Below are 21,304 nucleotides of genomic sequence, written 5' to 3'. Positions count from 1 at the left end.
TTTTTTTTAATTGGCCTATTCCTTCAAAGAAATGAGCTGATTTTATGATACACAAATTGTTTTATGTATTTACTTATTATCATCATAATCTTGTTTATATTACATTGAATCACATATAACTTTACAGTGCATTACATTTCTTTTTGATACACAAATATTTTTTACCTAAGCTAATTCTGTAACAACCTTCAACTTCATAATATCTATACCTGTTATCTAAGTGTGTGTATCATGCTTATACAATAGGCTACAGACCACCCTCTTCAAAAGCTTATTGAACAACTGAGCTTGAAAACTTGCTAATGCACTCTGAATCACATACTGTGCAAGAGCAGTAAATTGTTTCCTTGGTGGTTTTGACAACATTGCCTCTGAACATAATTGAATGTCATTCGTTTATATGTTTGCAAATAAGGTCCCAATGACATTACACCTGGGATTGTACACACTTGGTCGTCTGTTTATGACAGAGAAGCCAGACATATGGCCTGTGGACTCAGTTTGGCCCAGAGCTGTTGCAAAGTCCTCCTACCAGTTTTCAGCCAGTCTGCCCTGCCACTGCGAATCAGCTCTGTCAGAAGGAGTGCTCTCCGTCAATAAATGAGGGGAAATGCAGGCTTCTCAACTGCCAGCACACTGGGGCCTCTCAGCCCCGAGATGGTAGGAGTCCTTGATATATGCAAGAGAATGCCACATGCTATGTAAATGAAAGAGAGGATAAGACAAGGAGAAAGAGGAATGTCAGAATGAAACTGGCAAAAGAAGACATCTAGAAAAGACTTCTGCTGCATGGCAGTCATTGAGTGTTTTTAATCCTTACTGAGCCTTTAGGATGTGCATGATATGGAACAAATCTCTTTCACCCCATTAGCCAGACAGTAAGAAAGTTAAACTTTTATCAACTTTTTTTCTTGCCAAGAACTCTTTTATTTTTTTGTTAGATCTGACATTTTAAAGGTATTTTCTATTGAATAAACTATATTTATTTATATGTTTTTCAGCATCTACAACTACCAAGGCAGAGTTTCTGCTTAGTCTGATCACTGACACATTCGGTTGGTATACTTAAAGCAATAAGAGTATCATTTGATTTTCTATCTAGGCTTGGAATATGGAAAATATTGTGGAACTATTAATAGCGCTCCATGGATTGTGGTCTTCCTGTGAACATCTTGCTTTATTTATTTAGTTAGTTAGCTAGTTAGCTTTTTCTTTCTACAAATACTTGAAAAATTCGACGAACATTCAATAAACACTACTAGACACTGGCAATACTAGATGCTGAAGGAATACACACTGTGCTTGTTAGATTCACAAAGCGGTGGAAAACACTGGCAAAAAAGTCAAGTTCAGCAAAAATGGAAACCAGAACTACAAATCAAATGTGGGATCAAAAGAAGGCATGTCAATATTCTTATTAAAATAAAAAAATGAGGAAGACTATTAAAATTCTATTTTTTATTTCCCATTAAAAAGGAAGGGCCATCTGTTGCTCACCCAAAGTGTGCTATACAAAACCAAAGCTCTGGAGACACTTTTCAAAAATAGGGTGTCATACTTCATTGCTCAACAAATAGTATTTTATTTAGCTCATTCTTAAAGATTTACAATGTGGGTTTGCATGTTAAAAGTTCTAAAAAATTCTAAGTAAAAGAAAACAAACAAAAACCAACCAAAAGCGTACCTAACCTGATTTTTATTTTAAAAATGTATTTATATAATTTTATTTATCCTTATTAGTTTTTAATTTGCTATAGAGTACATGAGCTCACCAGAGACAGAGGGGGAGAGAGAGAAAGTGAGAAAGCAAGCTGTCTCATCTGGGACTCAAATTGTGGTCAGTCATATGGGAGTCCAGCACAAAAACCACTATGCAATCTGCTATCACTCCCAACCTGATTTAATATAAATTTTCTCAAATATTTGACCAAAAAAAATCTTTTTTTTCCCAGCATGTAAAATAATGTTTTAGTTCAGGTTACTGGAAATATGACTTTTAAAACACAAGGTCATAGCAAAACCATGTTATGATCACATTGTTTTAAGATCCATTGAACTTACTATTGAAAGTATTTAGATTAATTAGGATATTTTGTGAATCAGTCAAACATGGGAAAGAATAAAGGAATGTAAAGCAACTGCAGATACCAGAGACAGGGTGAAAGGAGGAGGATGGGAAATGGCAGAAGGTAAGATATAGGGGAATGTTCACACACAAAAACAAGAAATGGAAAATTATTGACAATAACATGTATGATTAAGCCACTTTGCAGTGTATTCTGGGTGGGAAATCACACTTTGTGTGCTGTGTGATGTTCAGAGAAAAAAATGTAAAATTAATTAATTAACAAAAAAAGATCCATTGCCATTCTCTATCAAAAAATCTTCAAGATCTATAGGATTGGTATTATCAAGGTGCACTTCGGTAATCTTTATGAGACATTTAAAGAGAAAAAGCTCAGCACAATGCACCAAAGTTGTTATAAAGGTAGTTTTAAAGTCAGTGCTCACACATCACCAGAGAGACTCAGAATGGAAATTTTTCTTCAGGTACTGATTTAGGAATGGTGTATGTTTCCTTTTTTTTTTTTTTTTTTTTGAGAGATTTTCACTATCGGGTGCATGCACTCACCAGACAAACAGAGAGAGACAGAGACAGAAAGCAAGAAATCACCCCCCAGGGGGGATGGTCACACCGCAATCCCTTCTCCTCTCGGGATCTTGGGCAAGCACGCACACGCACCCGGCGTGAGTTTTAAGCCACCGGGTCTGGGACGCGAACCGTGGTCAACTACATGGGAGTCCAGAGACATAGCCATTACGCTAACTGCTGGTCCCCAGGAATGGTGTATGTTTCCTGAATAATTGGTATGTTTTTAATCATGTTGATACCATAATTTTATTGGTCATTGTTGGTAGAAAAGACCAGAGTCCAATTTATGACTTGTGTTTATGAAGTGTAAAGAATTATATATATATGCATATTTTGAGGATTAATTTATTTCACTCTTTTTTTTCATGGGTTTTCTTATCTTATATTTCCTTTGACTTTGCTTTATTTTTTAAATTTATAAAAACTACAAACAGATCTAATAGATGTCATTTTAAGAATAGAAATAATTTAAAATCAATTAAATATTACACATTTACCTTCTTCTGTGTCATCAAACTTCCTCTCCTGCCTAAACATATTCACCATTACAAGTAATTTTGGTATATCTTTGTGGACTATACATATATATACACATATATGTATATAAATATATACACATACATACATACATACACACACACAATTTTTAGTAGACTTAATTTTTTAATTAAAAATATTTGCATTGTGCTCATTAAAGAGAGATGGGGTTGGGGAGAGAATGAGGAACCAATACTTTGGGCACACAGTCACATTGTAGTACTTTCTTCATTTCTCCCTCCTTTCAGAATTTTAGACACAACATGTGCACACAAGCCTGGCATGTTTTTCAAGCTACTAAGTCTGATACTCAAGCCATGCAGTTGTCCATGTGGAATCCAGCTGCCTTAATCACCACTCCACAGGATGACCCAATAGACTTTATTTTTAGGGCAGTTTCGGTTTCACAAGCAAGACTGAGAGGAAGGTCCAGAGATTTTCCATATGCCTTTTCTCCCACTTACGCATAGCTTGCCCCCATTGTCAAGATTCCCCCAGCAGAGAGGGTGATTTGTTGCAACTAATAAACCTACATTGACACATTATTATCTCCCCAACTCCATAGTTTACAATTCACTTTCGGTGCTGTACATTCTGAGTTTGAACAAATGCAATAATGATATGTATACATCATTTTAGTCACACAGAACAATTTCATGGTCCTAAAAGTCCTCCATAGTTTTCCTATTCATCTTTACCCCCCCCCCATAACACCTGGCAATCACTAATATTTCACTGTCTTCATAGTTGTGACTTGTCTAGAATGTCACATAGTTGGAATCATATAGTATACAGCTTGGCTTCTTTCACTTAGTAATAAGCCCTTAAAGCTCCTCCATGTATTTTCTTGTCTTGATGGTTCATTTCTTTTATAGTGATAAATAATATTCCATTATCCAGATAAACTAGAGTTTCTTTATCTATTTACTTACTAAAGGACACCCTGGTTGCTTCTAAGTTATGGCAATTATGAATAAAGGTGTAATAAATAATGACACATGACACGGTACCTAACGTAGACAGAGGGCAAGATCTTTGGGAGGTAGAAGTCAACGACTAGAGAATTCAGGGTGTTGGAAGTATCATCTACATGGAATACTGAAATCCCCAAGGATAAAAATAGGGCTTATGCCAGAAAGAAAGAGAAACAGAAGCTGACAGTGTCAAGATAGGTCTGGTAATGTGAAGATAACAGTATAGAGAGAGTGAAAAGTAAATTATATAATGTGTTATAAAGTGACAAATCTTATGGGAAAACAAAAAGCAGAGCAGGAGAAGAAGGCACTTAAGTATGGGGAGTGACAGTGTGGGTTACAATTATTGAAAAAGAGATGCTTTGGCAATGAGATGGAGAGGATAACTAGCCATATGGGAGAAGTTCATTTCCAGGAAAAGAACAAGTACAAATGCCTTCATGAAGGAAGGTAGCAGGTAACAGGTATGTTGCAGGAAAAGCAATAGACAGGTATGGCTGGGGCAGAATGATCGAAGAGGAGAGTAGGAGGGAGATCAGAGAGATCGGGGCTGGGGTGGTGTAAGTTATGTAAAACATTATGAGATGTGTGAGGACTCCAGGATTTACTCTGAGTAACATGAAGATCTAGCAAAGAGTTTAGCAGAGACAGCATACGATCTGAATTTTCTTTAAAAGTTTCTAACTGCTGTGTAAGAAATAGATTGTGTAGAGTGCAAGAGACAACTGCAAAAAGACCAGTTAAGAAGCCATTACATCAATCTAGGGGAGAGATAATGGGAGGCACACCACAGCAGTGGAGATGGGAGATGCAAAAGGTGGTCAGATTAGGTGATAGCTAATAGTAGCAGTTATTACAGAAGTGGAGATGGAAGATGCAAAGAGTATGGAGATCAGGTGATAATTCATAGTTTACCTGAATGCTGGTAGGTATGATCTAGTAGGGAAGAGGGAAAATTGTGGTGTTGCATGAGAATTGCAAGAAATGTTCTTTGGCAAATAGGAGCTGCTGGAACCTTGTTCACAGGTGAAGAAATTGACTTTTTGTAGTAGTACGGATAGAGCACCTGAGGCTACAAGATGGACAGCAGAAACTGAGTTTCTGGTGGTAACTGGACAGAGGTGAGGGTGGGGATCTGTGATGTTCTCTTATCATTGTTCCAATATCCCTCATAAAGTTGGATATATAATCATCAGCTGAGAATAATCAGCTGAGAATAAGGACAGGAGAAGAGGAGTATGTACTGAAAAAAAAAAAAGAAAAGAACAAAAGGAGAAGTTGTGAAATTGAAACAGAATTGTGGAGGAATTACTGGAGTGGGAAATAGTATGATTTCCTGACTAGCATTAAGGTCTCATGAGCTTTGTGGTAACAAAATAAGGACAGGAGAAGAGGAGTATGTACTGAAAAAAAAAAAAAGAAAAGAACAAAAGGAGAAGTTGTGAAATTGAAACAGAATTGTGGAGGAATTACTGGAGTGGGAAATAGTATGATTTCCTGACTAGCATTAAGGTCTCATGAGCTTTGTGGTAACAAACTTAAATAGAAACAAGTAAGGATGGTTGTATATGTTTTTTTCCTTTATCTCTGTTCAGCTGCAGAAACGCAGGCATAAAGAATGGTGCTCTGGATTTCACCAGGTGTGGTGCTTGCCAAGGGAGTAAAGGCAAGAAAAAGGAGATAGGCAGATGAAGATGCATGCAAATCAGGGAGGAATTGCAAAGATTAGTCACAGAATTTAAGTTGGGTAAGGAGGAAAAGGAGAATATCAAAGGGGTGAGGAACAGCAAAAGATTAGTGGAATCATTTGACTGGAGCTCTTAGTGGAAAATAATTCTTGTTGTTTGGAACCAGAGAAACTGAACCGAAAAGAAAGATGGTAATGTTCAGGGAGTGGGACAAATGCAAGTGCATTCATGGAGGGGTGGTCATTTTGATAATGACACATGACAGGGTACCTAAGGTAGGCAGAGGGCAAGATCCTAGGAAGATGGAACTCAAGGTCTAGAGAATTTAGGACATTGGAAAGATCATCTATATGAAGTACGGAAATCACCAAGAATGAAACAGGGCTAGTGTCAGAGAAAAGAGAAATAGAAGCCACAAGAGTCAAGATAGGTCTGGTAACATGAAGATAACAGCAACAAGGGGTACTGGATGGCACACTGGAGGACATGAGACTCACACAGAAGGAGTTTTAGGAGGGAAGAGAGAATGATTTGACAGGAGCAACAAGGAACAATAGGGAAAACTTTGGGAGGAAAAACAGCCATCTTCTCACTGGTTGTTAAGAATACCAGAACCTTTCATAGAGCCAAGTTTTCATTACATGAAAAGAGCAAATGAAACCACAGATAAGAGGTTGTAGCTATAAGGGATTTTGCTAAGGATCAATTGTGAGTTCCAGAGAACACAGTGGACTAACAGAAGATGGGGAAGTGTAAAAAAGAGGTAGGAATCTGGGTAGAGTGTTACAGGGATTTGGGTTTGGAAAGTGAAAGATGTTATGGAGATTGTGTGAATGTAAGTGAACACAATAAATGCATCCTAATGGATTCAAGACATACGGTGTTGGCAGATTAGTAGGTAGAGGTTAGTCGGGAAGGTGGGTGTTTTGTCCACCCTTTTGATCATTTAGAAGCATAAATGGCTAGAGATTTGCTCATTCAATTAACAAATATTTATAGAGCACCTACTACATATCACATATTGTTGTAGGTGCTAAGGATTCAGCTCTAATCAAAACACAGTTCTTACCTTAAAACTTTACATTCAAGTGAAGGAGACAGAAAAACAGTTATAAATACTATCAGTTAGTAATAGGGACAATGATAAAAGTAAACCAGATGAAGGGGATAGGCAATAAGAGAACAATAAGAGTATTGTTTTATATGGAGTATTTAAGGGAGACCTTTTTGAGAAGATACTAATTGACTAAAGCTCTTGAATGAAATAAGAAGTAAGTCTGACAAATAACTGGGGGAAGACAATTCCAGACAAAGTAATAGCAAATATAGGGACCTTGTGACATGAAAGCATTTTGTTTGTTTAAGTGCCAGTAAAAAGACCAGCCTGACAGGTGTACAAAAAGGGAGAGAGTGTACGATCAACAGGAAATTACATGAGACTGAAGCAGCAGCCAGGATCCCAATTTGAATGTATGAAATATGTTTGTGTATGTGTGTGTGTGTGTATGTGTTTGCGTGTGTGTGCATGTAAAACACATAAAAGAGTAATTGCTGTACTGATCAAATAAATCAAAAGATACCTCCATTGTCAAAAAGTTTCCATAAAAATCTGTTTATGTATCCTTCATTAATATTCCAATTTATACCATCATTAACAATGTATAAGATTGATCACTTCTTCAAACCCTTGCCAAAACCAAATTAATACTCTCTTAAAAAATTTACCCCATTAAAGGGGAAATTATAGCAGGTTATTTAAGTATTTAAAAATTGTGAATGTAAGTGAACACAATAAATGCATCCTAATGGATTCAAGACATACGGTGTTGGCAGATTAGTAGGTAGAGGTTAGTCGGGAAGGTGGGTGTTTTGTCCACCCTTTTGATCATTTAGAAGCATAAATGGCTAGAGATTTGCTCATTCAATTAACAAATATTTATAGAGCACCTACTACATATCACATATTGTTGTAGGTGCTAAGGATTCAGCTCTAATCAAAACACAGTTCTTACCTTAAAACTTTACATTCAAGTGAAGGAGACAGAAAAACAGTTATAAATACTATCAGTTAGTAATAGGGACAATGATAAAAGTAAACCAGATGAAGGGGATAGGCAATAAGAGAACAATAAGAGTATTGTTTTATATGGAGTATTTAAGGGAGACCTTTTTGAGAAGATACTAATTGACTAAAGCTCTTGAATGAAATAAGAAGTAAGTCTGACAAATAACTGGGGGAAGACAATTCCAGACAAAGTAATAGCAAATATAGGGACCTTGTGACATGAAAGCATTTTGTTTGTTTAAGTGCCAGTAAAAAGACCAGCCTGACAGGTGTACAAAAAGGGAGAGAGTGTACGATCAACAGGAAATTACATGAGACTGAAGCAGCAGCCAGGATCCCAATTTGAATGTATGAAATATGTTTGTGTATGTGTGTGTGTGTGTATGTGTTTGCGTGTGTGTGCATGTAAAACACATAAAAGAGTAATTGCTGTACTGATCAAATAAATCAAAAGATACCTCCATTGTCAAAAAGTTTCCATAAAAATCTGTTTATGTATCCTTCATTAATATTCCAATTTATACCATCATTAACAATGTATAAGATTGATCACTTCTTCAAACCCTTGCCAAAACCAAATTAATACTCTCTTAAAAAATTTACCCCATTAAAGGGGAAATTATAGCAGGTTATTTAAGTATTTAAAAATATTTATTGGACATTTGCATAACATTTGTTTGATCTTTTTGCCTCATTTTATTGGTTTGCTTTTCAGAATATGCTGATTTATAAGAGTGTTTTATTTGATGTGGGTATTAAGTGCAAATCTGTCATAGATGTTGACAATGTACTCTTCTGGCCTGTCACTTCCATGATAGTTTTTTTGTGTTGCCTTTTACTACATAAGCAAATAAAATTATATAAATTATATTAATCTTTCTATATGCTTAATATTTCTAAAGAATACATAAATATTGGTCCATATTTTCTTCAAATTTATTTATGATTTCTATTTAACTTGTGAATTCACAACTTATTATACTACATGTAAATTTTAAAATATCTCTCAAATTACTTTGGGAAGGATGTATGAAGATGAATAAATGGTAGCAAAAAACTTGTAAATATGCTTCATGATATGCCAAGCATTAGTCTAAGTTTTCAATATAGTAACTAATTTAATGCTCATAACAACCTGATGAAATAGGAACTATATTACCTTCATTTTACAGATGAGAAAACTGGTATGCAGGAAGGCTTAGTAACTTTCCCAAGGGTCAGAAGACAGATTCATATGGTAGCCAAGATTGAAAACCAGGAATTTTGACTTCAAAGACACTAAACCATACGCTACTGTCTAACAAGTAACTAAATTTAAGGTTGCCTAAAAGATTTAAATGGGTTTAGCCTAACTTTTTTTTCTTTGTTATGGCAGAGCACAGACATGCATAAGAGAGAGAGATGAACACCATCCCAAGGCATGGTTATGCTGTAGTCCCCTTCCCTTCCTCCAGCCAATCAGTTTTGGGACACCCATGCACATGGCTGGCATGTTTGAGGCTGACTGGATTGGGGATTGGAACTGTGGTCACCTGGTAGGATCTGGCTTCTCTTGAACAGTGCATTGCTGCAGCAGTGCCAAGACCGCACTGTCAACTTGCATGGTTAGTTGAAGTCGGCTTGAGGAGAGACAATGGACAATCCAGTCAAAAAGACAGATGTGCAGATTTGGAATGCTGCTGAAATTCAAAACAAGGTAAAGATGACATTGACACTATAAGGTTTAGAGACTAGGTATTTGGAGATATGACTGGAGTCAAAATAGGAAGAAAGAAGAGATTTAAAGACAAAGTACTCAGTTTAATTTTCAAAACATTATAATGAGATATTTGAAATCTAGCTACAAATATCTAATGATACACATGTACATAGAAGCCTATCTGTATTCTGATCATCTAGATATTAAGAGAAGATACAATAAAATTGTTTTATAAAAAATTGTATCTACTGGAAATCTCTGTTAATATGTCCATGTTTTACTAGTACAATAGAAAATTATAAGGTACCTAATGTTGACTCTGAGAAGACGTAATAGCTTAAAGTGCCTTCTGAATCACCAAAGATTAAATTATATACAACATAATTTTCTTGTTCACTCTATTTGATGATACTCTAATTATATAAAAGAAAACCACAGATACTATAGGTATAGAAAAAATATATTCTGATTTCTGAGCCAATATCAATTTTTAATCAGTTTATTTTTTTAAACAAGCTGTGTACTTAAAAATAATAGCAAAAGTATTTACTGAGTTCGACGACTGAATTTCAAGTACCTCTATCTGTCCAGAGCTCAGGAGATGTCATCCAAAACTCATGACAGAAGGACACGAAAGTGGAAAGAGCAGCAAGGGTAGCATCATCAAGGCAATATCCATTTCTGGGAACAGGGAGTCCTCCCAAACAAGAAGCTATTGCGCTGCATTTTGAGAACTCAAAAAACCATCTACTTGAAAATGCAGAAATGCCCCACTCTTGTGCTATGAAAGATCAAATTAAATTTAGTACATCGTTATGTTTCCATTTTTATTATATCTGAATGCTGATACAGTGTTTTCAGAATGCCAGATTAAGGTTTTCAAATTAGAGTTGAAAAACCTTCTTCCAACCTGAGGAAATTAATTTTATGAGCGACTTAAGCATCTACACTCTAAAAAGACACCTGCTTTCTCATGGTAAATATATGACTTTAGGATAATTTAAAGAGCCTTTGAAAAGTTTAAAAAAGCAGGAAAGTCTACTAATACAAATAGACAAGATGCTCTAGGGATTCAAAGTAGGTTAAGATAGCAAAATATAAATGCCATTTGAAAGAGATTCTGGCACTAAATTTAGGATTTTAGCATTTTGACAATGATAAATCTTGCTGCAGGGTTCCTAAATCTGATGAGAACACCTGTTAGTGATACCCAAATGCCTGAATTAAAATGTAATTTTGATATTTCAGTTATTAGATTAAAATCAGAAACCTTTAAACGCACAGTAATTTATGTAGGATTCTTTTTGTGGGAGACTATTAAAGCATAGATTGACTCAGTTTGATTCAGAAAAGCTTCTAAATTGAAGACTTTAAGTGAATGCGCCTTGGCCATAGGATGCAATTTTAGTCCCTATCAAATGGAGAAGTCAAAAAGTAGAGTATGATATCATGCTGTTAAGACATAATAAGAGGATTTAAAAATTCTTTTAAATAAACTCTTAAATGGAAATATTCATAGAGGATAAAAATATTCAGGTGGTATGGTTTGACCTTTCAAGTCACATAAGAAAGATGAGTCCAATTCATTATTCATCTAGGTATTGCCTATTATAAAGTAATAGAAGCTTCAAATGCTTTATATATAACCATTAGGAAGATTCACACATAACCGAGTCCCCATAATGTGAGTACTGCCAAATATACCTGTAAATTGGGTAACCCAGATATATACAACACTACACTCATTTTTAATTGACATACAAAACAAAAGTCTCATAAAAATATTTTTGTAATATGAGTAAAAATAGTCCATTTTCAAATACATTTCATTGAATTTCTAAGAATAATTTCTTTGGCCTAAAGGGGAGGAAGCATATCATCACATGTGCTGAAAAATCATAGAACAGGACATTTCTAGAACTTGCCAAACCTGCTTGAATGACTTTCCTGTTATTTTATGCTGCACTAAATACATCCTGGACCTCACTAAATTCCCGAGCATGTACTCCTTTTCCACAAGAGTCTTCTTAATTTTGAATGATTTTCTTTTTAGTAGGTATAGTCTTCTGAGTTTTTAGGAAGTAAAAATATAAATAAAGGAGGGTTAATATTATATGAGGGGACTTAAAAAAGTTCATAGAAAAATGGAGTTGAAGTAAGAATTCTTTTTGGTGCCCCAAATTTTGAAATCCATGTCCAATTTTTTCATAATATGCATTTTCCATTAACTTTCAGAAGATTTCACATGTACGTCCTGGAATACTATGCAACCATGAAGTTTTGCACTTTAACATAAATGAATCTCAAAAAGAGCCAGTTGACTTGGTGGCTGGCAGGCAGTGTCTCCATGTGGTGCCTATGTGGTGTCATCATACCTATGCTTTGCATCATCCTCTTTGGAGTATGAAAGCTAGTTTTTCAGCTGTTATATAGTGAAAAAAGAAAGGACAGTTTGGAAATAAAATGCAATTCTAGAACCACCTGTGAACCAGTGGGGGGTGTTTTAATAAAGTGCCATGTGCAGATAGACAAAGGACAATTCACTGTCCCCAGTGTGTGAGAGTACACTGGAGACAGTTAAAGATCCGTGTCTTAACCTTGTGAAGTGATTCTACACAGAGTTCTTATGACAAGAAATGTGTAGATTACAACTAAACTAGGTTGGTAAGTCATGAGTAAAAAATATTCAATTTTCAAATATTACTCATAGAACTTTCTAGTTTACATTTAAAAATTAATTGTGTTGTATTGCTTTTGGAAACAGAATTATTTTGTCTACATGAAGGGACAGAGAAGGAAATTCATTTTGTAACAGCCTAGTTTCACAGAGGTAGTACAGATTTTAGGAAGTATTTTAATTTTAATGGGATTGATCCACGTTAATTTGGAAACCATAAGCATCTACAAATTACAAATTATACAGTGCATGTTGTAAAGATTTGCACAGCTATAAGAACCCAAAAGAGTCAAGCTCCATTTGCTAAGAATAAAATGCTGGTAACCATGAGCTGCAGCTATGGTTTGAATGTACTCAGAAAAGTTAACTACGTAAAAAATGTCACCTTCTTATTCAGCATATTAGCTCCCTGGGTGTCTTCAAGACATATCCGCCGGCTTTTCTTTCAAAATTTACACTTCCCTTAGCTATGCTACAATATTACAGCTATGGAAGAGTGAGCTGGCTTCCATTCTGCCTCATGCATCATCAACCAAACTGTCAGTAAAGTGCTAATTGCAGAAACTTTATTACTTGAGGTGATATTGAACCAGAGAGAACACAGCTTGATTTTTCATATTCCAAACTTTGCAATGTGAGCAATTAGAGGGGGAAAAAAACCTTTCTTTTTTGTTTCAATTTGTAAGCTAAGCAAAATTGAAATGGATGTCACTGACAGTAAAACAGTTAACTTAAAAATGCTGTCCTTCTAAGTGACTTTATAACTTAGAATAAAAATATCCCATTAACCCCTTCTTATCAAAATGCAAAATTTCATCTTAACAGCATTTACACTTCTACATGGTAATTGCTACCTGTAATTGAAGACAGAACCTATACCTTATTTTATGTTTCTGTCATTCAAGGATTTTTGCAGAGGAGTATACTTCAAAGATATGCTTTATACATACTCTCTAAATTTATATATTTCCTATGGGATTTGAGATATTTAAACCATCCTTAAACATTACTTCAGAAAACAGGTTTGCAGGTAGCACAAGGAACTTCATCTAGAAATACAAAAATAGATGGAGTTGACTTAATGGAAAATGTATTGGAATAGTTGCATCAACAGTCAGTTGGGACCATTTCCAGGGTGAATAGTGTAAGGAGTGATTAGGAAAACCAGCAAATATAATTCCATGTAAATATTTGGAGAGATCTGATGTGCATTAAAACATGTAAGAGATATTTGTAAATCAGACTTAAGGGTCTAAAGAGGAGGAAACAAACCTTTGCAATCTATTAAAGAAGATGGAGGAAAAAGAATTTATCTTTATCCTAAAAACAATGTATAATAGCCCTAGGATTATTTACTTATTTTTTAAAAGTTTGTTGCAATTTAGAAAGACTGAAAATTCAATGAGACTAAAGCCTGGGAATTAAGTGGGAGGGAGGGATTAGAATTTGGACACCAGTCTATGAAGTAAACTGTACAAAATTTTGAAAGGGCTAGCAAGCCATGGTAAGAATTTCAAATTTATTGGAAGGGCAATGGGAAATCATGTAGGGTTTTGCATAAGAATTTAACATGAACAGATTTGTATTTTTGAAAGGTCAATCTCACTGCAGTTTGGAGAATTGCCTGGAGGGAGACAAGACTGAGAATAGGGAAACCACTTAAAAAGCTATTGCGGCAAGGACGCAGCCAGGATAGAAATAGGAAGAAAGAACAGAGGGATTTGAAAGATATTTAGAAGGTGGAATCAACAGGCAGGTGACAAGCTGTGTGAGGTGAGAGAGAGGAAAGTTGGCACTTAGATTTTTGGCCAGGACAACAGAGAGTATATGGTGCCATTTGCTAGAGCATTGGAAAAGGGTGGGATTATAGTAAAGCTGAAATAGTGGACTATGGGCTATAAGTCATACGGGGAAAAATTCAAAAGTGGAAGATAGGAAAGAAGGGGTTAAAAATCTAGAAAGCTCCATAAATTACAAGGGGTAAGGTCTGGATTGGTAGGTGTTTGTGCTAAGAGTGGGATATCTAAATATAAGAATTCAGAAGTAGATAAACCCTGATGATGACAACTGCACTGATGACTCTGGGAGTGACAGACTGAAGTGGAATTAAGATGAGAGTCCTTAAAAAAAGAGTCCCCAACAACTGAATTCAGTGTTGTGTTGTGGTTCTACCTTCCCAGTGTTTATGCTTAGATTTTCTATGGAACTGGGATGCTTTTAGGGTAAAGACTATATCTTTATCCTAATATTTATGTCTATATACACTGGTGATCTCATGAACAGTTCCCTGGTGGGTGATTCTGTTGCAGCTAATCATGGAGAGAATGGTGTTGTTACTGAAGAAATGAATGAAAGCCCTTCTACAAATAAATCCCAAATAGAAGCAAGCTTGTAATAAGATACTACTGAGGCCAGAGATATGAACTTGATTTGTAATTAATTAAAATATTTACCACTATGGGTGGAGTTCACTTAAATAAAATTGAATGTAAAAATACTGGCATAGATAAAACTAAAATGATTTTAAAGAATTTTTATATGACCTTCTTTTTATAGGGGCACAAATATAAGGACACAGATATGGACAACCATTTGAGAGTCTGAGGGAAATGGTAGATAATGGAGGACTTAAGGTTTGGGCGCATTATGGAAGAGACAAAGCATTCTGAATTTTGGAAAATGAGTTAAAATCTAAACTATAGAACCTATTTTAACTACTAATTAAATCTTTAATGGGCTTGAGTTCAAATCCCAACTTTGCCTCTTTCTGGCTGTACACCCTTTGTCAAATTAATTAGTCTTTCTAAACATAAATGTCCTCGTTTGTAATGGGATAATTAATAGTCTTACAAAAGGTAAGTAGTTTAAAAGCTTTTGTCTTATAATAATTGATTGAAGTAAAAGCACTGAAAGTGTTAATCATCAAAAGGTCAAAGACTATAGAATATAGAGCTTACATAGAGAAGAAAAGTCTATCATCAAAAAATAGACATAACTTTGGTTGTAAACTTTTTTGTTCATGCTATAGGGTGTATATTCTTGTCTGAGAAATACAGACAAAGAGAGAGAGAGAGCACTCTGCAGCAAGGGTGGGGAGTGGCATGTGGCTGTGCCACATTCCCTTCTCCTCCATTCTCTTCTTGGGGTTTTCAGAACACACACACACACATGCATCTGGTGTGTTTTTCAAGTCACTAGTCCAGATCCTCAACCATGGAGTTGGCTATGCAGGATCCAGATCCTTAAATACCATGTCACCTGCTGGCCTCTGGATGACTTTTAAAAATGCTTTTTCGTGGTCACCTGCCTCTTTAACAACCATTTTGTCTTAGAAGTCTTTGACTTTACACTGACATGATTTTTTGTTCTGTTAGGAATGCATGTTACTCTATTTCTTTCATAAGCTCATCATGCATTTTCACCATCTTGCCTTTTTCTGCATTGTTACCATCAATTTAGTCACTGCTATTATCATCATCACCTTGATTCAGAATGATTTCAGCTATTTCATCATTGGCAAACAACTGGGGTCTCATTATCAACATTGAAGACTCTTTGGACATTTCCTTCTTTCAGCTTCTTTGAGCTAATTGATGGACTCTTAAGGAATACTTTTTGCATATGTAAGAAGGATGGACATCATATTTTTCTTTCTTTTGGCATATGAAATCTTTCAAAGTCATCACCCTGTTCATTATCATGACTGAACACAGCTGCAGGTCCGAAGGCGTGGCAGGCATGCTTGACTGTCTTTAGTCCAGTCTACGTGTTGAGCATTGACAATAGCACTCCTTCAATATACAACTTAGATCTTCATCTATTACTTTATGCATTCTGTTTCTATTATTATAACTGTCAGCATATTATTTTGGTAGCTTTTCCTTGTTTCTTCAGCACACGTGGTGGTCATTCCAACACAATATGCTTCTGTAAAACATTTCACACTCAATCCCATCCAGTTTCGCCACCAGCTCGACTTTCTGTGCTACAAATAAACATAAATGTTTTCTCTTTTTGTTATGATTGTAACCCATAGGGAGATCACCAGGCATTTTTGTTTGTTTGTTTGTTTTCTCATTTTCAACAATCTCTCCTCACCACAGAGCAGAGAATAAGCAAAAACACCAGAGTAATGCAAGCAGTTCTCCCATCACTGGCATGCCCGGCCTGCACCTGTGCCATTTTATTACCCTTTGTGGGCAGCTTACATGGGGAAATCTGGACATATACAAAAAACGTATATCACAGGTGAAGGAGGCTTAGAAGTTCTTTCCCCGGGTGAGTACTGAATAAGCAGTGTGTTGAACACTTGCATTTTGACTGTAACCTGTCATGTGAAGGTAGATGTGGAATTTTTCACTGTGGCATCATGTTGGCATCCACAAAGTTTCCGATTTGGGAGTATTTTGGATTTGTGCTTTCAGAGTAGGAATGATGAGCCTGGGTTTTAGCCCTTTAGTGTTGCTATACCAGAATACCTGAGACTAGATGAGTTATAAAGAAAATAAAGTCAAATTTTATTTGACTTGTGTTTCTGTAGGTTGGAAGGTCCAAAAGTATGGCTCTGGCATCTGCTGGGCTCTGATGAAGGCCCATGCTGCTTTACCCATCATGGGAAAGTGGAAAGGCCAGCAGCAATGTGTACAGAGATCAAAATAAGTTGCCAGACTTTCTTTAAAATGACCCACTCCCGTAGAAACTAATCCAGTGAGAACTCACCCCTGCTGAGCTCAGCATTAGGCATGAATCTATGAGGGATCTTCTCCCATGCTCCAGAACCTCTCCCTAGGTCCCACCTTCCAACATTGCTGCATTGGGGATCAAATTTCAGCACACGTTTCAGTGAGGACACACTCACCATAGCAGCGTGTGATCAGTTAAACACGCAAGTGTCCTAGGTATGGGGAAAGGCATGAGTACGGGTATAATTAGGAGTGAAAGTCACATGATTTTCTAGGCCTGAATACTCTGTAATACTTGGTGGGCAGCTTTATGGGTTTAACTTCCCTGATAGAATAAAAGGTATTCGTGGGAGAAGAAAGACGTGATGGATGCTAGAATAAATAATGGTAGACGGCTAAGATGCAAGGAAGTTTGTGGCAGAATAGGTTGAGCTTTCAAAATGGTATGTTTCAACTCAGGTTGGGGAGAACATTACAAAAGTGAAGACTTCAAACTGCCATCTCGGTCTCTAGGGCATGAACCCCAGGCAGGAGAGAGTGTGTCTTGATGTTGCTGTGCCTCTGATAACACCCCGGCAGTTCCAAAAGGCTGGCTCTGTATGTTGGAATCCTAGGCACAGCTTTATGATGCCTCCATTCCTGAAAAATTGCCACAAATGGTTGCATTTTGCTTTACAGCAATATTTCTGACTCCTAGGTCAGCCCCGGGCACAGAATATCTCTGTGAATTGAAAAAGAATAAGAGATAGCAACGAAAATTCTCACTGCTTCTCACAACCAAAAGGCCTCCAGACAAGTCAATTTAGAAAGGCTGTGCAGAAGGTGGCTGAGGATGACTGTCCATTCCCTACCCCATGGCTGCAGGGATCTTTCTGAACTGCTGATCTGCTCATATAATCCCCACCGCTGCTGCTTTAAATCCTCCTATGACTTTCCGTTTTTCTTAAATTGACGACCTTAAACCACCTCAGGATAGAAGGATACAATGACCTAACAGACTAAATGGTATGAACCCTGCTTACCTCTCCAGCTCTGCCCTCTCTGCCCCTCTTAGCTCCCTCCCTGGAGTCACCTCCTTTGATAATCCACGCTCCTCTCACTAGGAGGATTTGACACATGCAATCATTTCTACCAAGAATGTTTTCCTTCCCTTCTTAGTCAATTTCACCTCCACTCATCACTCAGCTCCACTTCATATACTACTTTTAGGGATCTCACAGGACTCCCTGGCTTGGTCAGATCCTTCTCTGACAGAGTTTTGCACAGAGTACCTCTCATCTGTACCCATTGTCAGAGTGGAAACTTTATAATGGTTTATGCATAATTTATTGATGAATGTCTGTTTGTAAACTCCATGAAGACCAGAGATCACATATGTTTCAATTTAAGCTTGCTTCATCAGTGCTGACCATAATGTCACACAAGTAGAAGACTTTTAATATATATTGACTGAATAAATTAATATCACAGAACGATGGTAATGATACCCAAATGAACAGAAGTGTATGATGACTCCCTTAAATGCTTAAGGGGTGTGAATGCCAATCTTCACTATTTGGGGAAAATAATGTGGACTCTCATGCTATTCTCTTAGTTTGAGGGAAAGATAGTAAACTAATGTTAACAATGATACTCATGGGCATTTCTTCTGTGCCAAGGTTCAGAAATGAAAGATAAGGAATGAGTTACTATTATGATGGTGCACTTAACCTTTCAGATATTCTGAAAAGGGATTTAATAAATTCTGGCTTAATTAGGATCTTTAGGAAATGCAGTATAGTAACAAAATACATATTGTGGTTAATTAAATCCTTTGTGGAGAAGTCTGAGCTTTCTTTCCTGCCTTAGCAGAATTGATAGCAGAAATTGTACAAGGGGACTTCAGAAAGCTAGTGGACAAATGCAATTAAAGTATGAGTTTATTTTGGGGCAAGACAATTTTGCTTAGTTTTTTCATAATACACTGTGTCATAAACTTTTTGAATCTCCCTTGTATAACATTTTCTAATGATGCAGAATACTGTGATACCTAATAATTTTGATAACCAATTATTATGAGAAATATAAATGTAAATCTAGAAAATACAATAGATTAGACTGATTGACCCTTAGGTATAACCTGAAAGGTATTATTATTATTATTATTAAATCCTTTTTATATAGCTGCTTTGTGTGTGTGTGTGTGTGTGTGTGTGTGTGTGTGTGTGTAATTGTTAGAGGGTATGTGCCTTTATCAGAGATAAACAGAGAGAAGGAGAAAGCACCCCTAATGAGATGTGGCCATGACACAATCCTTTCTCCTCCCTTTCTCCTATTGGGATTTTGGGCACATATGCATGCCTGGCATATTTTTCAAACTACCAGGTCAGGAATCAAACCATGCATTAGGCCTTGTGGGATCTGTTTCCTTTAACCACTAGGCCATGGGCTGACCTTTTTTTGTTTTGTTTTGTTTTAATTGCCATAGGGGGAATCAGCAGATGGCACAATGATTATGTTGCTGGACTCTCACGTAGTTGACTGCAGTTCGAATCCTAAACCTGGTGACTTAAACTCACACTGGGCGTGTATAATGCAAGCCCAAGAACTTAAGAGAATGGAGGAGAATGAATTGTGGCATGGCCATCCCCTCGGGAGGTGATTTCTCACTTTCTCTCTCTCTCTCTGTCTCTCTGGAGAGCGCATGTGCCCTCTAGCAAAAAATCTCTCTCTTAAAAAAAAATGCCATAGGATATGTGCACATGCCAGAGAGCAGAGACAGAGAGAGAGCAAGGAGAAGAGAAGAGAAAGCAACTCCCCAGTGGGGTACTGTCACATTGAAATCCCTTCTTCTCCATTTCTCATTCTGTTGTGATTTGGGCATGCATGTACACACTGCCTAGTGTGTGTTTTTCAGGGTTCTGGAGTCAGTTTTCAAGCTGCAGTCAGCCATGTGGGATCTGGCTCCTTTACCCACTAGGCTATAGGGCTAGATCTCTATAATTGTCTTATATCAATCAGTTTCTCCCTAACATAAAGACAGAGGATAGGGGAAAATCATTGAAGGTCTAGGCTTACTGTAATTCACTTAGCAAGTTAAAAAAAAAATGTGTTTTTTTGTGAATCATGTGGAGTTATTTACAGACCCTAATTTATTATTTCAATGAAAAATTATTCCATCTGGATCCATAATGAGAATCAGCCCTCAGAATATGTGTGAGTGGTTTACTTTTTACTCAAGATTAAACTATATTGATATAGGTTCTGATTGACAGGAAAGCTGAACTTTGTAAGTCAAAATATTGAAAGCTGTTTCTTCTTAACCATAGAAAAGTTGCTTATGAAAGAGCAAGTATTTTTAGGAAACACAGTTTCTAAATGTTATTTCCAAAAATAATCACAAGAATAGTTTCCTTAAAAAAACATTTTATTAATGAAAAATTTCAAAAGAAAAAATAATATATTCCAGTGGGGAAAAAAATGAGTGTTTCTTATTTGGGAAAATGTAACATAAAAATAAAAATTATATCACAGGAGCAGATTACACATTCATGAATGCAGAAAAAGTCCTTAGCACATAGTGCACTGACGACCACCACGAGAAGCTCCTGTGGGGTGTCGTATATTTTTTGTATATTTACTTCTTCCATTAACAAGAGAGACAGGAAGAAAGAGACAGAAAGAGCACTTTCAATAGGTGTTAGATGCCACAAACCACCCCTGGCTTCAACCAGCCCCACATCATAGACATGCATGGGTCCGGCACACTCATAGATGTCTCTACACATAAACCTAGTTTCTTCCCATGTGGACCCAGCTCCCAGAGTGTCCCATTTCAGTGCTTCATCACCATCTGGCCCGCATACCATAATATATTTTAAAGCACATTTAAATGTTGTTCACATTGAGAAAACAGTTCTACATTTCTATTTGGAGGAAGCAAGGGATATTACATTTATTTGGATGAAGAATAATGTGAAATGCATGTTTTTATTACTGATTGTGCCTACATGGAAAGAATATTTGTTTTACTTTAAAACAGAACTTCAAAATTCTAGAACAATTAAAATTTTAAATATTGAGGGACCAGCAGATGGCATAATGGTTACATAGCTGGAATCCCACATACTTGACCATGGTTTGAGAGCCAGACCTGGTGACTTAAACTTATATCAGGCACAAATACATGCATGCTCAAGATCCCAAGAGGAGAACAGAGAAGAAGGGATTGTGGAGTGGCCATCCCTCTGGGCAGCGATTTCTCATTTTCTATCTCTCAGTCTCTGTCTCTCCAGAGAGTACATGTACCACATAGCAAAAATCTCTCTAAATAAATAAATAAATTGATAC

Source organism: Tupaia chinensis, unplaced genomic scaffold (genome assembly GCF_000334495.1).
Source record: "Tupaia chinensis unplaced genomic scaffold, TupChi_1.0 Scaffold000263_1, whole genome shotgun sequence".
NCBI classification, from domain to species: domain Eukaryota; kingdom Metazoa; phylum Chordata; class Mammalia; order Scandentia; family Tupaiidae; genus Tupaia; species Tupaia belangeri.
This window is presented reverse-complemented; position numbering follows the sequence as displayed.